We start from the raw sequence: 18,179 nt of genomic DNA, 5'->3' as shown, positions 1-18,179 counted from the left end.
ATACAGCGGCCAGTATCAATACAGAGACAGGTGAACTACATGGGGTTCTGTCACGTCTATACAGCGGCCAGTATCAATACAGAGACAGGTAAACTACATGGGGTTCTGTCATGTCTATACAGCGGCCAGTATCAATACAGAGACAGGTGAACTACATGGGGTTCTGTCACGTCTATACAGCGGCCAGTATCAATACAGAGACAGGTGAACTACATGGGGTTCTGTCACGTCTATACAGCGGCCAGTATCAATACAGAGACAGGTGAACTACATGGGGTTCTGTCACGTCTATACAGCGGCCAGTATCAATATCAATACAGAGACAGGTGAACTACATGGGGTTCTGTCACGTCTATACAGCGGCCAGTATCAATACAGAGACAGGTGAACTACATGGGGTTCTGTCACGTGGGGTATCAATACAGAGACAGGTGAACTACATGGGGTTCTGTCACGTCTATACAGCGGCCAGTATCAATACAGAGACAGGTGAACTACATGGGGTTCTGTCACGTCTATACAGCGGCCAGTATCAATACAGAGACAGGTGAACTACATGGGGTTCTGTCACGTCTATACAGCGGCCAGTATCAATACAGAGACAGGTGAACTACATGGGGTTCTGTCACGTCTATACAGCGGCCAGTATCAATACAGAGACAGGTAAACTACATGGGGTTCTGTCACGTCTATACAGCGGCCAGTATCAATACAGAGACAGGTGAACTACATGGGGTTCTGTCACGTCTATACAGCGGCCAGTATCAATACAGAGACAGGTGAACTACATGGGGTTCTGTCACGTCTATACAGCGGCCAGTATCAATACAGAGACAGGTGAACTACATGGGGTTCTGTCACGTTCACAGAGTATCAGTATCAATACAGAGAGAGTCTCTCCATGATTTGGGCCTTTGTAATTTAGGCAAATAACACAGCAAAAGAGAACCTTCTGGAAATTAACCAAATACCTTCTCCCTCTCCCTCTCCATCTTCCCTAAATCCCTCTTGTTTTCTCTTCCTAGGCATTTTATTCTCTTGCTCCTCAAACAGTAAGCATAGCTATCTTCTCATTACGCTGATGGGGGAAACATGCAAGGCAGTCACACTGCTCAGAGAAGGCAGTCATTAGCTGGGATGCTACGCTAATGATGCTATGCTCATTCTCCCTTCAGCCTACTTGTAGTAGAAAAAGTATATGAAACTGCACAGTGGGTGGAAGCTTGTTGATTGCTTGCGTCATTATCACCTGCGCTGCAATACTGTTGAAGTAGTATGAACTGCACAGTACTGTGGAGTCCTGTTGAGGTAGTATGAACTGCACAGTACTGTGGAGTTCTGTTGAGGTAGTATGAACTGTATAGTACTGTGGAGTACTGTTGAGGTAGTATGAACTGCACAGTACTGTGGAGTCCTGTTGAGGTAGTATGAACTGCACACTACTGTGGAGTGCTGTTGAGGTAGTATGAACTGCACACTACTGTGGAGTGCTGTTGAGGTAGTATGAACTGTATAGTACTGTGGAGTACTGTTGAGGTAGTATGAACTGCACACTACTGTGGAGTCCTGTTGAGGTAGTATGAACTGTATAGTACTGTTGAGGTAGTATGAACTGTATAGTACTGTTGAGGTAGTATGAACTGTATAGTACTGTGGAGTACTGTTGAGTAAGTATGAACTGTATAGTACTGTGGAGTCCTGTTGAGGTAGTATGAACTGTATAGTACTGTCAGGTACTGATTAGGTAGTTTGAACTGTATAGTACTGTGGAGTACTGTTGAGGTAGTATGAACTGTATAGTACTGTGGAGTACTGTTGAGGTAGTATGAACTGTATAGTACTGTGGAGTACTGTTGAGGTAGTATGAACTGTATAGTACTGTGGAGTCCTGTTGAGGTAGTATGAACTGTATAGTACTGTGGAGTACTGTTGAGGTAGTATGAACTGCACAGTACTGTGGAGTCCTGTTGAGGTAGTATGAACTGTATAGTACTGTGGAGTCCTGTTGAGGTAGTATGAACTATATAGTACTGTGGAGTACTGTTGAAGTAGTATGAACTGTATATTACTGTGGAGTCCTGTTGAGGTAGTATGAACTGTATAGTACTGTGGAGTACTGTTGAGGTAGTATGAACTGCACAGTACTGTGGAGTCTTGTTGAGGTAGTATGAACTGTATAGTACTGTTGAGGTAGTATGAACTGTATAGTACTGTGGAGTACTGTTGAGGTAGTATGAACTGTACTACTGTGGAGTGCTGTTGAGGTAGTATGAACTGTATAGTACTGTGGAGTACTGTTGAGGTAGTATGAACTGCACACTACTGTGGAGTCCTGTTGAGGTAGTATGAACTGTATAGTACTGTTGAGGTAGTATGAACTGTATAGTACTGTTGAGGTAGTATGAACTGTATAGTACTGTGGAGTACTGTTGAGTAAGTATGAACTGTATAGTACTGTGGAGTCCTGTTGAGGTAGTATGAACTGTATAGTACTGTCAGGTACTGATTAGGTAGTATGAACTGTATAGTACTGTGGATTACTGGTGAGGTAGTTTGAACTGTATAGTACTGTGGAGTACTGTTGAGGTAGTATGAACTGTATAGTACTGTGGAGTACTGTTGAGGTAGTATGAACTGCACAGTACTGTGGAGTCCTGTTGAGGTAGTATGAACTGTATAGTACTGTGGAGTACTGTTGAGGTAGTATGAACTGCACAGTACTGTGGAGTCCTGTTGAGGTAGTATGAACTGTATAGTACTGTGGAGTCCTGTTGAGGTAGTATGAACTATATAGTACTGTGGAGTACTGTTGAAGTAGTATGAACTGTATATTACTGTGGAGTCCTGTTGAGGTAGTATGAACTGTATAGTACTGTGGAGTACTGTTGAGGTAGTATGAACTGCACAGTACTGTGGAGTCTTGTTGAGGTAGTATGAACTGTATAGTACTGTTGAGGTAGTATGAACTGTATAGTACTGTTGAGGTAGTATGAACTGTATAGTACTGTGGAGTCCTGTTGAGGTAGTATGAACTGTATAGTACTGTCAGGTACTGATTAGGTAGTATGAACTGTATAGTACTGTGGATTACTGGTGAGGTAGTTTGAACTGTATAGTACTGTGGAGTACTGTTGAGGTAGTATGAACTGTATAGTACTGTCAGGTACTGATTAGGTAGTATGAACTGTATAGTACTGTGGATTACTGGTGAGGTAGTTTGAACTGTATAGTACTGTGGAGTACTGTTGAGGTAGTATGAACTGTATAGTACTGTGGAGTACTGTTGAGGTAGTATGAACTGTACAGTACTGTGGAGTCCTGTTGAGGTAGTATGAACTGTATAGTACTGTGGAGTACTGTTGAGGTAGTATGAACTGCACAGTACTGTGGAGTCCTGTTGAGGTAGTATGAACTGTATAGTACTGTGGAGTCCTGTTGAGGTAGTATGAACTGTATAGTACTGTGGAGTACTGTTGAAGTAGTATGAACTGTATATTACTGTGGAGTCCTGTTGAGGTAGTATGAACTGTATAGTACTGTGGAGTACTGTTGAGGTAGTATGAACTGTATAGTACTGTGGAGTCTGTTGAGGTAGTATGAACTGTATAGTACTGTTGAGGTAGTATGAACTGTATAGTACTGTTGAGGTAGTATGAACTGTATAGTACTGTGGAGTACTGTTGAGGTAGTATGAACTGTATAGTACTGTGGAGTCCTGTTGAGGTAGTATGAACTGTATAGTACTGTCAGGTACTGATTAGGTAGTATGAACTGTATAGTACTGTGGATTACTGGTGAGGTAGTTTGAACTGTATAGTACTGTGGAGTACTGTTGAGATAGTATGAACTGTATAGTACTGTCAGGTACTGATTAGGTAGTATGAACTGTATAGTACTGTGGAGTACTGTTGAGGTAGTATGAACTGCACACTACTGTGGAGTGCTGTTGAGGTAGTATGAACTGCACACTACTGTGGAGTGCTGTTGAGGTAGTATGAACTGTATAGTACTGTGGAGTACTGTTGAGGTAGTATGAACTGCACACTACTGTGGAGTCCTGTTGAGGTAGTATGAACTGTATAGTACTGTTGAGGTAGTATGAACTGTATAGTACTGTTGAGGTAGTATGAACTGTATAGTAATGTGGAGTACTGTTGAGTAAGTATGAACTGTATAGTACTGTGGAGTCCTGTTGAGGTAGTATGAACTGTATAGTACTGTCAGGTACTGATTAGGTAGTATGAACTGTATAGTACTGTGGATTACTGGTGAGGTAGTTTGAACTGTATAGTACTGTGGAGTACTGTTGAGGTAGTATGAACTGTATAGTACTGTGGAGTACTGTTGAGGTAGTATGAACTGTATAGTACTGTGGAGTACTGTTGAGGTAGTATGAACTGTATAGTACTGTGGAGTACTGTTGAGGTAGTATGAACTGCACAGTACTGTGGAGTCCTGTTGAGGTAGTATGAACTGTATAGTACTGTGGAGTCCTGTTGAGGTAGTATGAACTATATAGTACTGTGGAGTACTGTTGAAGTAGTATGAACTGTATATTACTGTGGAGTCCTGTTGAGGTAGTATGAACTGTATAGTACTGTGGAGTACTGTTGAGGTAGTATGAACTGCACAGTACTGTGGAGTCTTGTTGAGGTAGTATGAACTGTATAGTACTGTTGAGGTAGTATGAACTGTATAGTACTGTGGAGTACTGTTGAGGTAGTATGAACTGCACACTACTGTGGAGTGCTGTTGAGGTAGTATGAACTGTATAGTACTGTGGAGTACTGTTGAGGTAGTATGAACTGCACACTACTGTGGAGTCCTGTTGAGGTAGTATGAACTGTATAGTACTGTTGAGGTAGTATGAACTGTATAGTACTGTTGAGGTAGTATGAACTGTATAGTACTGTGGAGTACTGTTGAGTAAGTATGAACTGTATAGTACTGTGGAGTCCTGTTGAGGTAGTATGAACTGTATAGTACTGTCAGGTACTGATTAGGTAGTATGAACTGTATAGTACTGTGGATTACTGTGAGGTAGTTTGAACTGTATAGTACTGTGGAGTACTGTTGAGGTAGTATGAACTGTATAGTACTGTGGAGTACTGTTGAGGTAGTATGAACTGCACAGTACTGTGGAGTCCTGTTGAGGTAGTATGAACTGTATAGTACTGTGGAGTACTGTTGAGGTAGTATGAACTGCACAGTACTGTGGAGTCCTGTTGAGGTAGTATGAACTGTATAGTACTGTGGAGTCCTGTTGAGGTAGTATGAACTGTATAGTACTGTGGAGTACTGTTGAAGTAGTATGAACTGTATATTACTGTGGAGTCCTGTTGAGGTAGTATGAACTGTATAGTACTGTGGAGTACTGTTGAGGTAGTATGAACTGCACAGTACTGTGGAGTCTTGTTGAGGTAGTATGAACTGTATAGTACTGTTGAGGTAGTATGAACTGTATAGTACTGTTGAGGTAGTATGAACTGTATAGTACTGTGGAGTCCTGTTGAGGTAGTATGAACTGTATAGTACTGTCAGGTACTGATTAGGTAGTATGAACTGTATAGTACTGTGGATTACTGGTGAGGTAGTTTGAACTGTATAGTACTGTGGAGTACTGTTGAGGTAGTATGAACTGTATAGTACTGTCAGGTACTGATTAGGTAGTATGAACTGTATAGTACTGTGGATTACTGGTGAGGTAGTTTGAACTGTATAGTACTGTGGAGTACTGTTGAGGTAGTATGAACTGTATAGTACTGTGGAGTACTGTTGAGGTAGTATGAACTGCACAGTACTGTGGAGTCCTGTTGAGGTAGTATGAACTGTATAGTACTGTGGAGTACTGTTGAGGTAGTATGAACTGTATAGTACTGTGGAGTACTGTTGAGGTAGTATGAACTGCACAGTACTGTGGAGTCCTGTTGAGGTAGTATGAACTGTATAGTACTGTGGAGTACTGTTGAGGTAGTATGAACTGCATAGTACTGTGGAGTCCTGTTGAGGTAGTATGAACTGTATAGTACTGTGGAGTACTGTTGAGGTAGTATGAACTGTATAGTACTGTGGAGTCTTGTTGAGGTAGTATGAACTGTATAGTACTGTTGAGGTAGTATGAACTGTATAGTACTGTTGAGGTAGTATGAACTGTATAGTACTGTGGAGTACTGTTGAGTAAGTATGAACTGTATAGTACTGTGGAGTCCTGTTGAGGTAGTATGAACTGTATAGTACTGTCAGGTACTGATTAGGTAGTATGAACTGTATAGTACTGTGGATTACTGGTGAGGTAGTTTGAACTGTATAGTACTGTGGAGTACTGTTGAGATAGTATGAACTGTATAGTACTGTCAGGTACTGATTAGGTAGTATGAACTGTATAGTACTGTGGAGTACTGTTGAGGTAGTATGAACTGTATAGTACTGTCAGGTACTGATTAGGTAGTATGAACTGTATAGTACTGTGGATTACTGGTGAGGTAGTTTGAACTGTATAGTACTGTGGAGTACTGTTGAGGTAGTATGAACTGTATAGTACTGTGGAGTACTGTTGAGGTAGTATGAACTGCACAGTACTGTGGAGTCCTGTTGAGGTAGTATGAACTGTATAGTACTGTGGAGTACTGTTGAGGTAGTATGAACTGTATAGTACTGTGGAGTACTGTTGAGGTAGTATGAACTGCACAGTACTGTGGAGTCCTGTTGAGGTAGTATGAACTGTATAGTACTGTGGAGTACTGTTGAGGTAGTATGAACTGTATAGTACTGTGGAGTCTGTTGAGGTAGTATGAACTGTATAGTACTGTGGAGTCCTGTTGAGGTAGTATGAACTGTATAGTACTGTGGAGTACTGTTGAGGTAGTATGAACTGTATATTACTGTGGAGTCCTGTTGAGGTAGTATGAACTGTATAGTACTGTGGAGTACTGTTGAGGTAGTATGAACTGCACAGTACTGTGGAGTCTTGTTGAGGTAGTATGAACTGTATAGTAGTACTGTTGAGGTAGTATGAACTGTATAGTACTGTGGAGTACTGTTGAGGTAGTATGAACTGTATACTACTGTGGAGTGCTGTTGAGGTAGTATGAACTGTATAGTACTGTGGAGTACTGTTGAGGTAGTATGAACTGTATACTACTGTGGAGTCCTGTTGAGGTAGTATGAACTGTATAGTACTGTTGAGGTAGTATGAACTGTATAGTACTGTGGAGTACTGTTGAGTAAGTATGAACTGTATAGTACTGTGGAGTCCTGTTGAGGTAGTATGAACTGTATATTACTGTCAGGTACTGATTAGGTAGTATGAACTGTATAGTACTGTCAGGTACTGATTAGGTAGTATGAACTGTATAGTACTGTGGATTACTGGTGAGGTAGTTTGAACTGTATAGTACTGTGGAGTACTGTTGAGGTAGTATGAACTGTATAGTACTGTGGAGTACTGTTGAGGTAGTATGAACTGCACAGTACTGTGGAGTCCTGTTGAGGTAGTATGAACTGTATAGTACTGTGGAGTACTGTTGAGGTAGTATGAACTGTATAGTACTGTGGAGTCCTGTTGAGGTAGTATGAACTGTATAGTACTGTGGAGTCCTGTTGAGGTAGTATGAACTGTATAGTACTGTGGAGTACTGTTGAAGTAGTATGAACTGTATATTACTGTGGAGTCCTGTTGAGGTAGTATGAACTGTATAGTACTGTGGAGTACTGTTGAGGTAGTATGAACTGTATAGTACTGTGGAGTCTTGTTGAGGTAGTATGAACTGTATAGTACTGTTGAGGTAGTATGAACTGTATAGTACTGTTGAGGTAGTATGAACTGTATAGTACTGTGGAGTACTGTTGAGGTAGTATGAACTGTATAGTACTGTCAGTACTGATTAGGTAGTATGAACTGTATAGTACTGTGGATTACTGTTGAGGTAGTTTGAACTGTATAGTACTGTGGAGTACTGTTGAGGTAGTATGAACTGTATAGTACTGTGGAGTACTGTTGAGGTAGTATGAACTGTATAGTACTGTGGAGTCCTGTTGAGGTAGTATGAACTGTATAGTACTGTGGAGTACTGTTGAGGTAGTATGAACTGTATAGTACTGTGGAGTCCTGTTGAGGTAGTATGAACTGTATAGTACTGTGGAGTCCTGTTGAGGTAGTATGAACTATATAGTACTGTGGAGTACTGTTGAAGTAGTATGAACTGTATATTACTGTGGAGTCCTGTTGAGGTAGTATGAACTGTATAGTACTGTGGAGTACTGTTGAGGTAGTATGAACTGCACAGTACTGTGGAGTCTTGTTGAGGTAGTATGAACTGTATAGTACTGTTGAGGTAGTATGAACTGTATAGTACTGTTGAGGTAGTATGAACTGTATAGTACTGTGGAGTACTGTTGAGTAAGTATGAACTGTATAGTACTGTGGAGTCCTGTTGAGGTAGTATGAACTGTATAGTACTGTCAGGTACTGATTAGGTAGTATGAACTGTATAGTACTGTGGATTACTGGTGAGGTAGTTTGAACTGTATAGTACTGTGGAGTACTGTTGAGATAGTATGAACTGTATAGTACTGTCAGGTACTGATTAGGTAGTATGAACTGTATAGTACTGTGGATTACTGGTGAGGTAGTATGAACTGTATAGTACTGTGGAGTACTGTTGAGGTAGTATGAACTGTATATTACTGTGGAGTACTGTTGAGGTAGTATGAACTGTATATTACTGTGGAGTCCTGTTAAGGTAGTATGAACTGTATATTACTGTGGAGTACTGTTGAGGTAGTATGAACTGTATATTACTGTGGAGTACTGTTGAGGTAGTATGAACTGTATAGTACTGTTTAGGTAGTATGAACTGTATATTACTGTGGAGTACTGTTGAGGTAGTATGAACTGTATAGTACTGTGGAGTCCTGTTGAGGTAGTATGAACTGTATAGTACTGTGGAGTCCTGTTAAGGTAGTATGAACTGTATATTACTGTGGAGTACTGTTGAGGTAGTATATACTGTATATTACTGTGGAGTACTGTTGAGGTAGTATGAACTGTATAGTACTGTTTAGGTAGTATGAACTGTATATTACTGTGGAGTACTGTTGAGGTAGTATGAACTGTATAGTACTGTGGAGTACTGTTGAGGTAGTATGAACTGTATAGTACTGTGGAGTACTGTTGAGGTAGTATGAACTGTATATTACTGTGGAGTCCTGTTGAGGTAGTATGAACTGTATATTACTGTGGAGTCCTGTTAAGGTAGTATGAACTGTATATTACTGTGGAGTCCTGTTGAGGTAGTATGAACTGTATATTACTGTGGAGTCCTGTTGAGGTAGTATGAACTGTATAGTACTGTGGAGTCCTGTTGAGGTAGTATGAACTGTATAATACTGTGGAGTACTGTTGAGGTAGTATGAACTGTATATTACTGTGGAGTACTGTTGAGGTAGTATAAACTGTATATTACTGTGGAGTACTGTTGAGGTAGTATGAACTGTATAGTACTGTCAGGTACTGATTAGGTAGTATGAACTGTATAGTACTGTGGATTACTGGTGAGCTAGTATGAACTGTATAGTACTGTGGAGTACTGTTGAGGTAGTATGAACTGTATATTACTGTGGAGTCCTGTTGAGGTAGTATGAACTGTATATTACTGTGGAGTCCTGTTAAGGTAGTATGAACTGTATATTACTGTGGAGTCCTGTTGAGGTATTATGAACTGTATAGTACTGTGGAGTCCTGTTGAGGCAGTATGAACTGTATAATACTGTGGAGTACTGTTGAGGTAGTATGAACTGTATATTACTGTGGAGTCCTGTTGAGGTAGTATGAACTGTATAGTACTGTGGAGTACTGTTGAGGCAGTATGAACTGTATAGTACTGTGGAGTACTGTTGAGGTAGTATGAACTGTATAGTACTGTGGAGTACTGTTGAGGTAGTATGAACTGTATAGTACTGTGGAGTCCTGTTGAGGTAGTATGAACTGTATATTACTGTGGAGTCCTGTTGAGGTAGTATGAACTGTATATTACTGTGGAGTCCTGTTAAGGTAGTATGAACTGTATATTACTGTGGAGTCCTGTTGAGGTAGTATGAACTGTATAGTACTGTGGAGTCCTGTTGAGGTAGTATGAACTGTATAATACTGTGGAGTACTGTTGAGGTAGTATGAACTGTATATTACTGTGGAGTACTGTTGAGGTAGTATAAACTGTATATTACTGTGGAGTACTGTTGAGGTAGTATGAACTGTATAGTACTGTGGAGTACTGTTGAGGTAGTATGAACTGTATATTACTGTGGAGTACTGTTGAGGTAGTATGAACTGTATAGTACTGTTGAGGTAGTATGAACTGTATAGTACTGTGGAGTACTGTTGAGGTAGTATAAACTGTATATTACTGTGGAGTACTGTTGAGGTAGTATGAACTGTATAGTACTGTTTAGGTAGTATGAACTGTATAGTACCGTGGAGTACTGTTGAGGTAGTATGAACTGTATATTACTGTGGAGTACTGTTGAGGTAGTATAAACTGTATACTACTGTTGAGTACTGTTGAGGTAGTATGAACTGTATAGTACCGTGGAGTACTGTTGAGGTAGTATGAACTGTATATTACTGTGGAGTACTGTAGAGGTAGTATGAACTGTATAGTACCGTGGAGTACTGTTGAGGTAGTATGAACTGTATACTACTGTGGAGTACTGTTGAGGGAGTATGAACTGTATAGTACTGTGGAGTCCTGTTGAGGTAGTATCATCTGTATAGTACCGTGGAGTACTGTTGAGGTAGTATGAACTGTATAGTACTGTGGAGTCCTGTTGAGGTAGTATGAACTGTATAGTACCGTGGAGTACTGTTGAGGTAGTATGAACTGTATATTACTGTGGAGTACTGTTGAGGTAGTATAAACTGTATACTACTGTTGAGTACTGTTGAGGTAGTATGAACTGTATAGTACCGTGGAGTACTGTTGAGGTAGTATGAACTGTATATTACTGTGGAGTACTGTAGAGGTAGTATGAACTGTATAGTACCGTGGAGTACTGTTGAGGTAGTATGAACTGTATACTACTGTGGAGTACTGTTGAGGGAGTATGAACTGTATAGTACTGTGGAGTCCTGTTGAGGTAGTATCATCTGTATAGTACTGTGGAGTACTGTTGAGGGAGTATGAACTGTATAGTACTGTGGAGTCCTGTTGAGGTAGTATCATCTGTATAGTACCGTGGAGTACTGTTGAGGTAGTATGAACTGTATAGTACCGTGGAGTACTGTTGAGGTAGTATGAACTGTATATTACTGTTGAGTACTGTTGAGGTAGTATAAACTGTATATTACTGTGGAGTACTGTTGAGGTAGTATGAACTGTATAGTACTGTTTAGGTAGTATGAACTGTATATTACTGTGGAGTACTGTTGAGGTAGTATGAACTGTATAGTACTGTGGAGTCCTGTTGAGGTAGTATGAACTGTATATTACTGTGGAGTCCTGTTGAGGTAGTATGAACTGTATATTACTGTGGAGTCCTGTTGAGGTAGTATGAACTGTATAGTACTGTGGAGTCCTGTTGAGGTAGTATGAACTGTATAATACTGTGGAGTACTGTTGAGGTAGTATGAACTGTATATTACTGTGGAGTCCTGTTGAGGTAGTATGAACTGTATAGTACTGTGGAGTACTGTTGAGGCAGTATGAACTGTATAGTACTGTGGAGTACTGTTGAGGTAGTATGAACTGTATAGTACTGTGGAGTACTGTTGAGGTAGTATGAACTGTATATTACTGTGGAGTACTGTTGAGGTAGTATAAACTGTATATTACTGTGGAGTACTGTTGAGGTAGTATGAACTGTATAGTACTGGTGAGGTAGTATGAACTGTATAGTACTGTTGAGGTAGTATGAACTGTATAGTACTGGTGAGGTAGTATGAACTGTATAGTACTGTTGAGGTAGTATGAACTGTATAGTACTGGTGAGGTAGTATGAACTGTATAGTACTGTTGAGGTAGTATGAACTGTATAGTACTGGTGAGGTAGTATGAACTGTATAGTACTGTTGAGGTACTATGAACTGTATAGTACTGGTGAGGTAGTATGAACTGTATAGTACTGTTGAGGTAGTATGAACTGTATAGTACTGTGGAGTTGCTGCAGTATGGACTGAACATTGCGGTAGTTTGATCATTTAATAATTTTCAGCTAAGATACTGTAAAAGAAGACACTGTTTCAAAGTCCTTCAGTCTTTTCCATTAGCGTTGTTAGCGAACGCTGTTACTACCTTTTCTCAGCACTGTCAGCAGAGCCCATTAGCCATTTCATCCATTAGCATCTTCACCATTAGCAAATGCTCATTATCAGGACTGCAATCATTAACTCAGGTCATTACTCAATCTATCTATATTAGCCAGCTACTCGCAACAGGAGTCTTTAAGCTTTTTAGGTAAGATTGGTGTGGTCAAAACACATGTTTAGTTTGATAAAATCGTATTTATTTATCAAGGAAGTCCCATTGAGGTCTCCCTTGTAACAGAGGTCAGTGTAACGGTTTAGTTGAACAATGTTTGGTGTAACAGAGTAATATGTACTGTATCTTCAGTGTAACAAAAACATTCAGTGGTCCATGTGTGAATTGAACCCACAACCTTGGTTTCATAAGCACCACACTCTAACATGCTGACCACACCGCTGTTGCAAAATAAATGTAAACATACATGTTTTTCAATTATTGCACCCACACTGCTCGCATGAGCCAACGAGTGTCTGCGTTGCCAATCGCTAAAATAGAAGTCAGTTCTATTTGTTACGCTGAACGCGGTGCAAGTCCTGCCTCTCCCATCTCCTCATTGGTTTATAGAAGCAGATACCCACGTGCCATCTCCTCATTGGTTATACCCACGTGGGTGATTGAAAGATGAACTGAGTTCGGTCAGTCGTCATGCTAACTATGAAAGTTAGATGCCCATCGCCAAATAAAGTCCAAAGAAGAAAAAGCCTGGAAGGAGGAGAGATGACTAGAAACGATTCGGTTGACCGTTTTATGTGTGGATGAATTGTTGGAGTAAATTTAGCTAGAAACAACATGCTAGCTAAATAGGACAAATTAGCTAGCTAATTACATGCTAGCTAGCTAAATTGCCATAACTGTTTAATACTTTTCGACCTGTTAATATAATTGGTTCAGAGTTTGATTTGATATTTCAACCTCTGTGTTGTGATTGCGTTTGGTGTGGGGGGAAAATAATCTACTTGATGGCGCACGTGAGCCGCTGATTTGGGTGCGTGTAACCATCTGAGCCAACTGGAAAACGACATGACTGTTGGACTAGATAGATATACCTTGATGGGCTAACTTTCCACGGAGGGTCCAACGTCTGCGGGTTTTAACTCCTCTCTTGTACTTGACTGATGAATTAAGGTCACTACTTAGTAAAGAACTCCCCTCACCTGGTTGTCTAGGTCTTCATTGAAAGCCCTCAGACACTAGGCACTCTGTGGAATGAGTTTGACACTCTTGGGCTAACTTGTTGCACTGGGTATGTTCTCAAACTAAATCAACCTTGCTCTTGAGTGACCAAAACAGCTCAAACACTTCTTATTGTTTTCAGATGGATTGTAAGTGTCTGTCAATGATAAATTACAAGCTATAGGATGACTGAGTGGCTTCTGTCACCAAGTAAACATTGATAGATTGGTCTTACGGTGTGCGTGCGCTTGCATCTGTGTGTGCACACGTGGCTACATGGGGATCGCTGCAGGCGATTGAAAGGCCGCTCGTGCCTGTCAATACAATACAATTCCACTCCGATGCACTCTGCAGAGATTGGGAGAACAGTGCACACTACAACGCATCCGGAGGACACTCTGATCCAACTCTGATCAGAGTAATTGTTTGACATTGAGATTTTTGTGTGATTTATTTGACTTGTCCATTCAGACATCAGAAATGTATATTCTGATGGCACCCCCCAAAAAAGATAATGTCACTAGTCCCGAACAAGCGTTAATGTGTCCTTACTGTCTTCATGCCCACAATGGACTGCTCCACCTTGGTGACATAGGTGACGGGTCTTCATTGGAGCGCAGCTCTCTCTGTTGGATCCTCTCATAGATGCCCACCACCATGTCTCTGGGGATGTCAGCTCCGTCATCCACACCTAGACACACACACACACACACACACACACACACACACACACACACACACACACACACACACACACACACACACACACACACACATGGGTTAGTCCCCTCATAGATGCCCACCACCATGTCTCTGGGGATGTCAGCTCCATCATCCACACCTCGACACACACACACACACACACCATGGGTTAGTCCCCTCATAGATGCCCACCACCATGTCTCTGGGGATGTCAGCTCCTTCATCCACACACACACACACACACACACACACACACACACACACACACACACACACACACACACACACACACACACACACACACACACACACACACACACACACACACACCATGGGTTAGTCCCCCATAGATGCCCACCACCATGTCTCTGGGGATGTCAGCTCCTTCATCCACACCTAGACAAACACGCACGCACGCACCACGCACACACACACACACACTGGGGACACACACACACACACACACACACACACACACACACACACACACACACACACACCACCACACATGCCACACATCACACCTACACACACACACACCATGGGCTAGTCCCCTCATAGATGCCCACCACCATGTCTCTGGGAATGTCAGCTCCCTCATCCACACCTAGACACACACAAACACACACACACGCCATGTTCTAGAAACAGTGGCAATGTTTGAGAGGCCCAAACACACGCTTGCAATCCCAAATACACAGATATCCACAAAGAGGCACAATGACAGAAGCCTGTAAACTACTGTAAACTATTTAAGCTACTGTAAACTACTGTAAACTATTGTAAACTACTGTAAACTACTGTAAGCTACTGTAAACTATTGTAAGCTACTGTAAACGACTGTAAACTATTGTAAACTACTGTAAGCTACTGTAAACAACTAAACTACTGTAAGCTACAGCACCACAGCACATACATATACATGCATGTAGAAACAGCCCAGGCCATGACGAATTCAGTAGTCTTTCTATGGTGTGTGTTTGTGTGGGTTCGGCTTGTGGGTGTGTGTACATGCGTGATTTTGAGTCTGTGCATGTTTATTGTTTGTATGTGTGTATTCACCTCAGTGGAGCTTTGAGATAAGAGAGTTGAATGGTGAATGATCTGTGTTCTGTGGTGGAAGAGCCATGCTGGGGTACACTGACCCACATATCCTGTTCCAAGGCACAGGGGACACACACAGAGCCACAGGGGGCCCCCACCCTCCCTCCCACACACACACACACACACACACACACACACACACACACACACACACACACACACACACACACACACACACACACACACACACACACACACACACACACACACACACACACACACACACACACACACACACACCACGATGGGCACAGAGCACCAAACACACACACACACACACACACACTCAGTCCCTATCATAGAGCACAACCAAGCACACACACTCAGTCCCTATCATAGAGCACAACCAAGCACACACACTCATACTGTATCTCAGTAATGATCACAGAGCACAAACAAACACACTCATTCAAAGCACACCATCAAACACACACATCAACTCTCAACACACACACACACACACACACAGGCACACACCACACAACATCACACACACAGGCACGGACACACACCACACAACCCCCCACACACATACATTCTATTAAAATAATGACAGAAGCAAATGTTGAATTAATTCATGACAAAAATAAACTCCTCTTGATGTTGTCACGTATACTCCCTCTCCAGCCTCTAGGTCATCAGGCTGCTGATTATCCTGCATACCTGTCACCATCGTCTCGCGCACCTGCGCCTCATGACACCCACCTGGACTCCATCACCTCCTTGATTATCTTCCCTACATCTGTCACTCCCGGTGCGTTGTTTGTGGTTCGTGGTTTTTGTTCAGTTTATTTATTAAAACACTCACTCCCTGAACTTGCTTCCCGACTCAGAGCACTCGTTACAGATGTTATTAAATATCCTGCGCCTGGGGGGAACATATGAACTGGGGACTGGGGGGGAAAATATCAACTGGGGACTGGGGGGGAACATATGAACTGGAACTGGGGGGGGAACATATCAACTGGGGACTAGGGGGGAACATATCAACTGGGGACTGGGGGAAACATATCAACTGGGGACTAGGGGGAACATATCAACTGGGGACTATCAACTGGGGGAACATATCAACTGGGGACTGGGGGGAACATATGAACTGGGGACTGGGGGAACATATCAACTGGGGACTGGGGGAACATATGAACTGGGGACTGGGGGAAACATATCAACTGGGGACTGGGGGAACATATGAACTGGGGACTGGGGGAAACATATCAACTGGGGACTGGGGGAACATATCAACTGGGGACTGGGGGAACATATGAACTGGGGACTGGGGGAACATATCAACTGGGGACTGGGGGAAACATATCAACTGGGGACTAGGGGGAACATATCAACTGGGGACTGGGGGAACATATGAACTGGGGACTGGGGGAACATATGAACTGGGGACTGGGGGGGAACATATCAACTGGGGACTGGGGGGGAACATATCAACTGGGGACTGGGGGGAACATATCAACTGGGGACTGGGGGGAACATATGAACTGGGGACTGGGGGGAACATATCAACTGGGGACTGGGGGGAACATATCAACTGGGGACTGGGGGGAACATATCAACTGGGGACTGGGGGGGAACATATCAACTGGGGACTGGGGGAACATATCAACTGGGGACTGGGGGAACATATCAACTGGGGATTGGGAGGGAACATATCAACTGGGGACTGGGGGGAACATATCAACTGGGGACTGGGGGGGAACATATGAACTGGGGACTGGGGGGAACATATCAACTGGGGACTGGGGGGAACATATCAACTGGGGACTGGGGGGGAACATATCAACTGGGGACTGGGGGGAACATATGAACTGGGGACTGGGGGGGAACATATGAACTGGGGACTGGGGGGGAACATATGAACTGGGGACTGGGGGGGAACATATGAACTGGGGACTGGGGGGGAACATATGAACTGGGGACTGGGGGGGAACATATGAACTGGGGACTGGGGGGGAACATATGAACTGGGGACTGGGGGGGAACATATCAACTGGGGACTGGGGGGAACATATGAACTGGGGACTGGGGGGAACATATCAACTGGGGACTGGGGGGAACATATCAACTGGGGACTGGGGGGAACATATCAACTGGGGACTGGGGGAACATATCAACTGGGGACTGGGGGAACATATCAACTGGGGACTGGGGGAACATATCAACTGGGGACTGGGGGGGAACATATCAACTGGGGACTGGGGGAACATATCAACTGGGGACTGGGGGGGGAACATATCAACTGGGGACTGGGGGAACATATATGGGGACTGGGGGGAACTGGGGACTGGGGGAACATATCAACTGGGGACTGGGGGAACATATCAACTGGGGACTGGGGGAACATATCAACTGGGGACTGGGGGAACATATCAACTGGGGACTGGGGGAACATATCAACTGGGGACTGGGGGAACATATCAACTGGGGACTGGGGGAACATATCAACTGGGGACTGGGGGAACATATGAACTGGGGACTGGGGGAACATATGAACTGGGGACTGGGGGAACATATGGGGGAACTGGGGACTGGGGGAACATATGAACTGCTGGGGAGGAACATATGAACTGGGGACTGGGGGAACATATCAACTGGGGACTGGGGGGAACATATGAACTGGGGGAACATATGAACTGGGGACTGGGGGAACATATGAACTGGGGACTGGGGGAACATATGAACTGGGGACTGGGGGAACATATGAACTGGGGACTGGGGGAACATATGAACTGGGGACTGGGGGAACATATGAACTGGGGACTGGGGGAACATATCAACTGGGGACTGGGGGAACATATCAACTGGGGACTGGGGGAACATATCAACTGGGGACTGGGGGGGGGAACATATCAACTGGGGACTGGGGGAACATATGAACTGGGGAGGAACATA

General features: G+C 43.0%; 1 pseudogene; it reads right to left on the bottom strand.

The window, feature by feature from the left end:
- Positions 1-18,179, bottom strand: part of LOC127927155 (IQ motif and SEC7 domain-containing protein 3-like) — a 98,338-nt pseudogene that overhangs the window by 38,403 nt on the left and 41,756 nt on the right.

This window comes from Oncorhynchus keta, unplaced genomic scaffold, assembly GCF_023373465.1.
Source record: "Oncorhynchus keta strain PuntledgeMale-10-30-2019 unplaced genomic scaffold, Oket_V2 Un_contig_963_pilon_pilon, whole genome shotgun sequence".
NCBI lineage: Eukaryota > Metazoa > Chordata > Actinopteri > Salmoniformes > Salmonidae > Oncorhynchus > Oncorhynchus keta.
This window is presented reverse-complemented; position numbering and strand designations above follow the sequence as displayed.